This window comes from Astatotilapia calliptera, chromosome 3 (genome assembly GCF_964374335.1).
Source record: "Astatotilapia calliptera chromosome 3, fAstCal68.1, whole genome shotgun sequence".
Taxonomy (NCBI): Eukaryota; Metazoa; Chordata; class Actinopteri; order Cichliformes; family Cichlidae; genus Astatotilapia; species Astatotilapia calliptera.
Genome location: NC_137424.1, coordinates 46258029 through 46266004, shown reverse-complemented (window position 1 = coordinate 46266004; position 7976 = coordinate 46258029). Strand labels below are relative to the sequence as shown.

Sequence of the window (7976 nt, the reverse complement as noted above, 5' to 3'; positions counted from 1 at the left end):
TGAGGTTATTCTGAAAAAAGGGCAAAAGTATTCACTTATAGTTTGATTCTGAGATTCTTACAGCCAAAATGACCAAATAAGTCCAGGCGGCTACTTGGTAAATAAAGGGTCCTTTAGGACCTTGAACACTGATGTCTCTCTGATGTGGAGAACAGATTACTTCTTTGTTCTGTTAGCAACATGTCGGGCAGCAATAAAGTGAAAACAGAATAACTAACTGAACATATCATAAATAATCATAAAAACAGCTGGTTATCAGTGTGAGAAACATGCTCTTTACAGTTTCACTTGACAACTATATGCTGATTTTTTTTCTAAATGAGAGTTTTCATCAGTTCTCACAGTGTGGTATTTTTCCCAGTACAGGTAGATCATATAAAAATGTGCAGTCCACACAGAGAACAAGTGCAGACCTACAGGGGCACACCTGACACTTTTTATCCCTTCAACTGAGAAAATATTTTATATTTATATTTGACAATGTCAGCATGAAGTTGTCAAGAGAACACCACTGTGCTGTTATTGTCTGCATTTCTTGTTGCCTCTTTGCTAAAACAAGTCATTTACTAAACAAAACATTTTTCTCTTCATCCACAGGCTGCACTTCCTCTTTTCTGGGAGCTCAGCCAGAAATCATGAGTCATTTTCAGCAGTTTAACAAAATGGATAAAGAAGAAACAACATTTTTATACACATGTAAGCATAACGGGTCACTCAGAGGAAGTGTTGTTGTGATATTATTTTGATTAGTTTTTAAAGCACCAAAATTATTTTACACACATCAAACTGTACACCGCAGAAAAGACACAACCTACAGAAACAATCATTTTGATCAAACACAATTTTTTCTCTTTCATGGCCTCAGTGATGACATGAATCACACTGTAAAATCTGAACAATGACTATACAGTTTTTGTGCATCACAATTTGGCAACAAGTAATGTAATTAACATGAAAATTATTAATTCTTATTAATTCTTATTATTAGTATTATTATTATTATTATTTGTTGTTGTTACTGATATGCAAAAATATGCAATAAAAATGTAATACAGTAAGCTTTAAAGATCGCAGGTAAAATCCAGGAGGAAGTGAGTGAAAGATAAATAAAGATTTTTTTTTTAATAAGACTGAAACAAACTCACAGAACCAAATCATGAAATTGTGTCATGATGGAAACAATGTCCCACACCATCCAACCTCCACTTATTACAACAGAAATAAACACAATAAGATTTGAATACAAAGATGAACCATATTATCAGTCTTCTGACATTAAACCAACAGCATGTCATTGTTTAATATAACTGCTGTTGATCTGGATGCTGGCAGTTCTCTAAACGTTGTCAAAATGTTCTGAGTTGGATTTTGTTGCTGATGTTGTTCGTGAGTCTTGAGTTTTGTTGAAATAATCTTTTTATGGACCTGAAACAAAATCAGAACAAATACGACTTCAAAAATGAAAAACAAAGAAATAATGGTGCCAAAGATGTGATGATGCTTTCTGACCTTTTACACTTTCATCCTTTAATCACACAGAACTGATCTCATCAGGGAAACTTACACTTTCCCACATTTTAGCTGCATGTGTGTTTGAAATTTAAGGAGGCTCATTATTTTATTCAGACACCACAACAGAAACACAACATAACTAAAGAAAGTCGTGATTCAGCTCATCAGTTTCACAAAACTCTGAAACTTTAAGAGTGATGTCACACATTTTACTGCACATGTAATCTGATTACTAATGATTCAGTGTGTGTAGAGTTCACATTTGTACCTGAGGCTGATTCAGGATTCACATTATTGTAGTCAGAGCTAGGGATGGGTATTGATAAGATTTTCACGATTCCGATTCCATTTTCGATTCTGTTTAACAATTCGATTCTTTATCGATTCTTTTTTTTTTTTTTTTTTTTTTTAAAGGAGAACACTAAGGTCGATTAGCTTAGAACTTTGTTTTATATCTTCTCTTTGAACAAGATAGAAATTTAGGAGTAACATGTCCTTACAAACCCAACAGTGAGATCTTAAGAGATCCTTAAGAGATCCAGCCTATGGCTCTTCAATGGGGTGTCACGGGGTCCCCAGGAAAAAAAAATTGTAAATGTAAAATAATAAAATAAATATTCTTCTGTAGCAATTACACAAGAATATCCAGTAATGTCCCTGCCTACAATTAAACACATTCACTTACCGAAAATCGACCGTCTCACACTTCTGGGTGCAAATGGGTGCAAGCCTTTTACCACAAACTTAGACACTGCTCGGTGGCATTCGTATATCCTGGCCTGAAAGGAGACGCTAACGGTAGACTGCAGCGAGAACTGCCAGCATCTGAGCCAACCAATTCGTCGACTCCTTCAAATGCGGCCGACAAATGCGTCCTTCATTTCCCCGAATTTGAAGGATGGGTCGGGTGTGTCCTTCGTGGCCAACCATATCCCAGAATTCATAGCGCGGCGCAGCCAAATTTCAGCTGCCAACAATTGCGGCCGCTGCTAAGTTTTAAAATTACTCTTATTAATCTTTCTGGGTCACAAAATAAACTTCTAACATATTTTCAGGCAAGAAAGAAGCTGTGTAAATTTCAAATATCTGCTTGGTTTATCAAGACATCGCATATTTGCAAAAGTGCGCCGACGTTTTTGGAGACGTCTGTTAGCCACCTGCTGGATAGCAAGCCGGGGGGTTCAGTGGTCACTCGAGCCGGCGAGAGCAGCGGAATCACGGCTTCGTCGTTTTCAGACCGCCGCTCTTTCGCTACTCAGGTTAAACATGACATATAAGTCACTCGGATAACTTAAAAATGTAATTGTTTGCCTTTTTTCGGTGTTTTATTGGTTCCGGAGTAAATCGGTTTGGCTGAGATCAAAGTTATTAGATTATTAGATTAAATAAAACGTTATTAATCTATCTGGTGGGTTCCTCCGGGATTTTCACACAGCTGAATAAACGTCAAACAGAAAACTGATTAAACAGAAGTGTGAGACTGTCGAGAATTTACGCCAGTGTCCTGTTATATTTTAGATAGCAAGGAGCAGACGGCCAAGTTTATTAAACTCCACCAAGACAGCGGTGACGCAAATCTGAAGGCTAGACGCAAATCTGAAGGCTAGACCGTTCCGTTTCACAGCCTCGCACTTCCGGCCTTCTCGGTCTTCGAAGGACCCAGCCCACGTAGACCGCGAAGGCCGGGTCCTCCGAAGGATGCAGCCGACGTTTTGGAACACAGCTTCTGTCTGTCTCTCTCATCATGGTCGCCTAAATGCACACTAATGGCAGGTTTTGTAATAAGGCAGATCGCGCTAACATAATATGCGCTGTTAGTTGATTATTTACCTGCCGCATTAACGGGAGAGGACATACAAACGTTACCGCTGCTGCTGGGTTGAGATTCATGAGTCCGGAGCGGAATTAAAAACACGACATTCATTTAAGGTCATTGCGTGTTTTGTGAGCAAATGCTTTTGCATATTCGTAGTGTTTCCTCCCTTAAAAGAAATATCTACTTGCAAGTATAGAGATTGACAGACCACGTGACTTTCGTGCATTGCATGCCGGGAACTCGTGGCAAAACAATCCAAGTACCTGCATCAAATGCAAGCATTTGCAGCACCGCAAAACGTTCATTCTTCGGTTCCAATGAATTCTTGCTTTTTCTTTGCCCCCCAAAAAGGTATGTACAAAACGAAGGAGAACAATGCCGGTCCGTACAAAGACAGACTTGATGAAAAGACAAAGAAAAGATACGAGGAAAAAAATCAAACCAGTGAAAGGGTCAGACCCTTACGAGCACACAGAGGGACAAAATACATTAGCGTGCTGCCCAACTTTCACCACGCTTATATTTATAATTATACGGTTCTTGGAGTGAGTGCATACACTCATGAAGTTTAGTAACTTCAGGTCACTGCAACAAGCCCAGGTACAGTTTACCGACGGATGGGTACAGGACCTTGAAATGCACCGTGTAGAAAGTAAAGACCATCGTACATATTTACCAGTCTCACAAATCGTCTTCATAAATACACATTCGTTAACCGTTTATTAATAGGACCTTTGAGCTCAATGGTAATTAATTAGTAGTGGAAATTATTTCTGGTAGCATCACAGAAATGTAGCAGTGACAATAATATTGTATGCTGTAATCGTAATGGGCAATTAGTGATACAAAACAACTGTTTTATCCTGTGAATAAAAGTATATGTTTTTGTCAATGTACCATGGTAATAACAGAAGCGAAACGCAATATTGTGACAGGACCAGTGTTGGGACTAACGCGTTACAGTAACTACGTTATTATTGTGGTAACGAGCATGGTAACTAGTTATTATGCCAAAATCAGGAACGCGTTACTCGTTACTGGGATTTAGATAGGGTCATTACTCGTTACTTCGTGTGGTGGCTATCGCGGAGCTTCCACAGATTCAGTAACATTAGCAAGTGGTGGAAGCCAGCAGGTGGATGAAGGAAAAGGGACGCAGAAGGAAAAGAGACCCGAGGCGGCCGCCGGTCCAAGTGTGAACTGAACTTCAGGTAAGAAGTTATGACCTGCAGTCTCTCTGGGTCAGATATAAACCAAGTTTAGGTGGAGTTTATTTTCGTTATTCTGACTTTTTCCGTACTGCGTGCTAGCTAGCATGACGGAGTTTCTATACAGCTGGGTGGGTGCTATGAAGTTAATGATGTTGAACTTTATTTTGTTCATAAGTTATTAGAGTTGCCAACCATCCCGTCTCGTATTCAGAGAAAATATTACGCGTTTCGTATTGAGGTGAAAAGGAACAGTTTGTCCCGTAATTCAGCTACAATGAAAAAGGCACAAAGCTGGAGTTATTCTGTGTCTTTGCTGCACAGCTGCCTCTTCCTCTCTCATCCTCTCACCCTCCCTCTCCCATTTCTACTTCAATCATGAAACTGATCAATGATCAGCTGATCATCTTTTCTCTCTTGTTTGTTTATCGCCCACTTTGCACATGAAAAAAGAGGAAACCAGCAGATGTCGCGCTAAACAACAGCAGCACGTTTAAGCTTGATCAGCTATTGTTAGAATTTATTTAATATTAATTTCTAGTATCAGCTGATGTTTGCTGGAGCCACAGCTGCAAAAAAGCTGCTGGTCATGATATGGTTTGGATATCTGGTGAGAGGGAAACATGAAGATGAAACCAGGAGATGTCCTTACTGGATCATCAGAGCTGAACAGGTGATGGAGAAACAGGTTTACCTTTTAGGTGACATGAATGAGTTGAAGGGAAGTTATGAACTGTTTCTGAGAGACAAATAACCCCAGGATCCTTTTTTAGGTAGCTGACAGCTGGTAACTGTGCAGGGGCGGGTCTAGCAAAGTGTTGCCAGGGGGGAATGTAGGGCATTAACAGGGAAAGGGGGCCACAATGAAATACTTTTCTTTCTTATTCTCATTTAAAATGTCTAGCATTTAAAAAAATAATTATCTGAATCTTACAACAAACGATTGATAGATTGATGCATATATACCATCAAAACAGTGTTTATTTTCATTCAAAGGCTTTATGATTTTTCCTATAATGGTGGGCCGGTCTCTAGTCAAAATGCCCAGGCCAATTTTCTGTCCCAGTCCAGCCCTGTATGCAGCTCATCTGCAGTCTGGTGTTGCCTACATCTTCCTATTCAGAAGGCAGAATTTCCGAGTTCTGAGTACAATCAAAGCACCACAACTGCAGTTTTTGTGTTGGATGTAAAAGGCGCACATGACACTGTGACGTAGGCTAGAATCATGGCAGCAGTCAATGACGGTCCAGGCGTGGAATTTCTCTCGTGGAAATATGCACGTTATCATATCCTTTCTATTGGTAGGTGGCACAGTGCACTTGTGGCAAGTAAGCAAGCTAGAAGACTGGCAAAGTTATGGAAGCAACACATTAACAAGAGAATTCTGAGTAAAACCAAAGTTACTTTCTCTTAAAAGTAACTCAGTTACTTTGAAAGTAACGAGTAACTTGAAGTAACTGAGTTACTTTTGAGAGAAGTAACTAATAATGTAACTAAGTTACTATTTTAAAGTAACTTACCCAACACTGGTCAGGACAATTTACTATTTATGCACAATAAACAAAGGAGCATAGCGCGACAATTTCTGTTCAGCGCCAGGCTTGCTTGTAACCTACATCACCAATTATGTTAAGAAAAATTACGCATTAACTACAACAGCAGACTGACCTTTGTGGAAATGCTTGGAGCAGACTAACCTGTGAGCTGGAGTGTTCTGGGACGTTATATTTGGTCTTTGAATGGCTGCAATCCAGTCGCCTCTTTGTTACTTCGGAAACATGGCTCGAACAATTTCTCTTCAACGACGTAATCCGATAACAACTGATCTCTTTACCCGTCGGCTTTCCGTGGCTGTCATGCAACCGGCTATTGCAGTTAATAATACAACAGCTTCTTGCCATTTTTTGTGTTTCTTTTTATCGCTGTTTAACTGATTTCAATTGAAAGCCTGCGTGCGCTAGTACCTCTTGCCACGAGTTCCCAGAATTCTTTGCAGTTTTACCCCTGAGTGACGTCACATTTTCAATCTCTATTGCAAGTTGCCCTGTCGTCTTGTAAAGTATAACCAAACTTTTGAGCGTTTGAGCCGCTTAGTAAATGACGCTCCGCAACGTGGTGACGTCATTCGGGGCGACTGGAATCGATAAGGGAATCGTTTGCAAAAATGGCAAACAATTCCAAGGAATTGAAACAGTGGGAACCGGTTCTCAACAAGAACCGGGTTTCGATACCCATCCCTAGTCAGAGCTCTCCTCTGTGCCATCATGTCTGCCTGTTGTGATGATGGATTATTGTATTTAATAACATGGAGACTGTCTTCCTCTAAAATTACACAAGTTACAAAAACAATCGACCAATTATTACATTTCATGTTTCTTGTACTCACTCCTTTTATCAAGACCTTCAAGCTGAAATCCAGATGTGACGTTGTTGTATTCATCTGCTGAAATAATAATGAAGTTTGATCAGTCAGAATAAATATTTACATTTCTTACAGCTCTGCTATTATCAAAGTTTATACTGTTTGTACCACTTCCAGTGTTTCCAGAGCCTCTGATTGATTCATAGACTGAAAGATCACCTACAAGTCATTGAAAATAGGAGTTATAAAAGAAGTTAAAAATATAATGATTTATTTTTGTTTTTATCTAATAAAAGTTTTTTTTTTCTTGATAAGAAACTGAGTGTTAAAAACTGTAATAAAGAGAAAAGTAATCATTTCTGGTCTCACCATGAAGAAGAGAGGAGTAAACCTGAGCTTCATTCTGGTTGGATGTTTGTTGTGAAGCAGAGCTTTGATTGGTGCTCTGAGACTGAGTGAGACTGAAACATTTAGCAAATAATTTAAATTTAATGAGGAATAATTCAAAGTTATTGTTGTGTTTAAAATGAAACTAAACTGCTGCACCAACCTTTTACAACAGGGTTCTGTAAAAAACACAAACATTATTACATCAGTTTGTTTAAAAGTGTCGCAGCATTAAAAAAAAAAAAATTAAAGTCGATCAGAAAATCTCTCACTCTTTATTTTTCTGTAGCAACACATCAGCAGCAGCACGACAATAATTCCACTAACAAGTCCGATGATGAACGGAACGATAAATGAACTTCTTTCACGTCCAAAACCTGAAATGAGAAAACTCATTTCACATACATACATACATACATACATACATACATACATACATACATACATACATACATACATACATACATACATACATACATACATACATACATACATACATACATACATACATACATACATACATACATACATACATACATACATACATACATACATACATACATACATACATACATACATACATACATACATACATACATACATACATACATACATACATACATACATACATACATACATACATACATACATACATACATACATACATACATACATACATACATACATACAT

At 38.4% G+C, this 7976-nt stretch overlaps 1 long non-coding RNA gene across 1 annotated transcript in view; it reads right to left on the bottom strand.

Moving 5' to 3' along the window:
• Positions 1–640: 640 nt before the first annotated feature.
• LOC145425415 (uncharacterized) overlaps positions 641–7976 on the bottom strand; it is a 9503-nt gene continuing 2167 nt past the window's right edge. The window contains exons 2-5 of the long non-coding RNA XR_013906100.1: positions 7268–7662; positions 7067–7117; positions 6923–6979; positions 641–1425 (exon numbers count right to left, since the gene is read on the bottom strand). This is a non-coding gene — a long non-coding RNA (uncharacterized LOC145425415). The remainder of the gene's footprint in view (positions 1426–6922; positions 6980–7066; positions 7118–7267; positions 7663–7976) is intronic.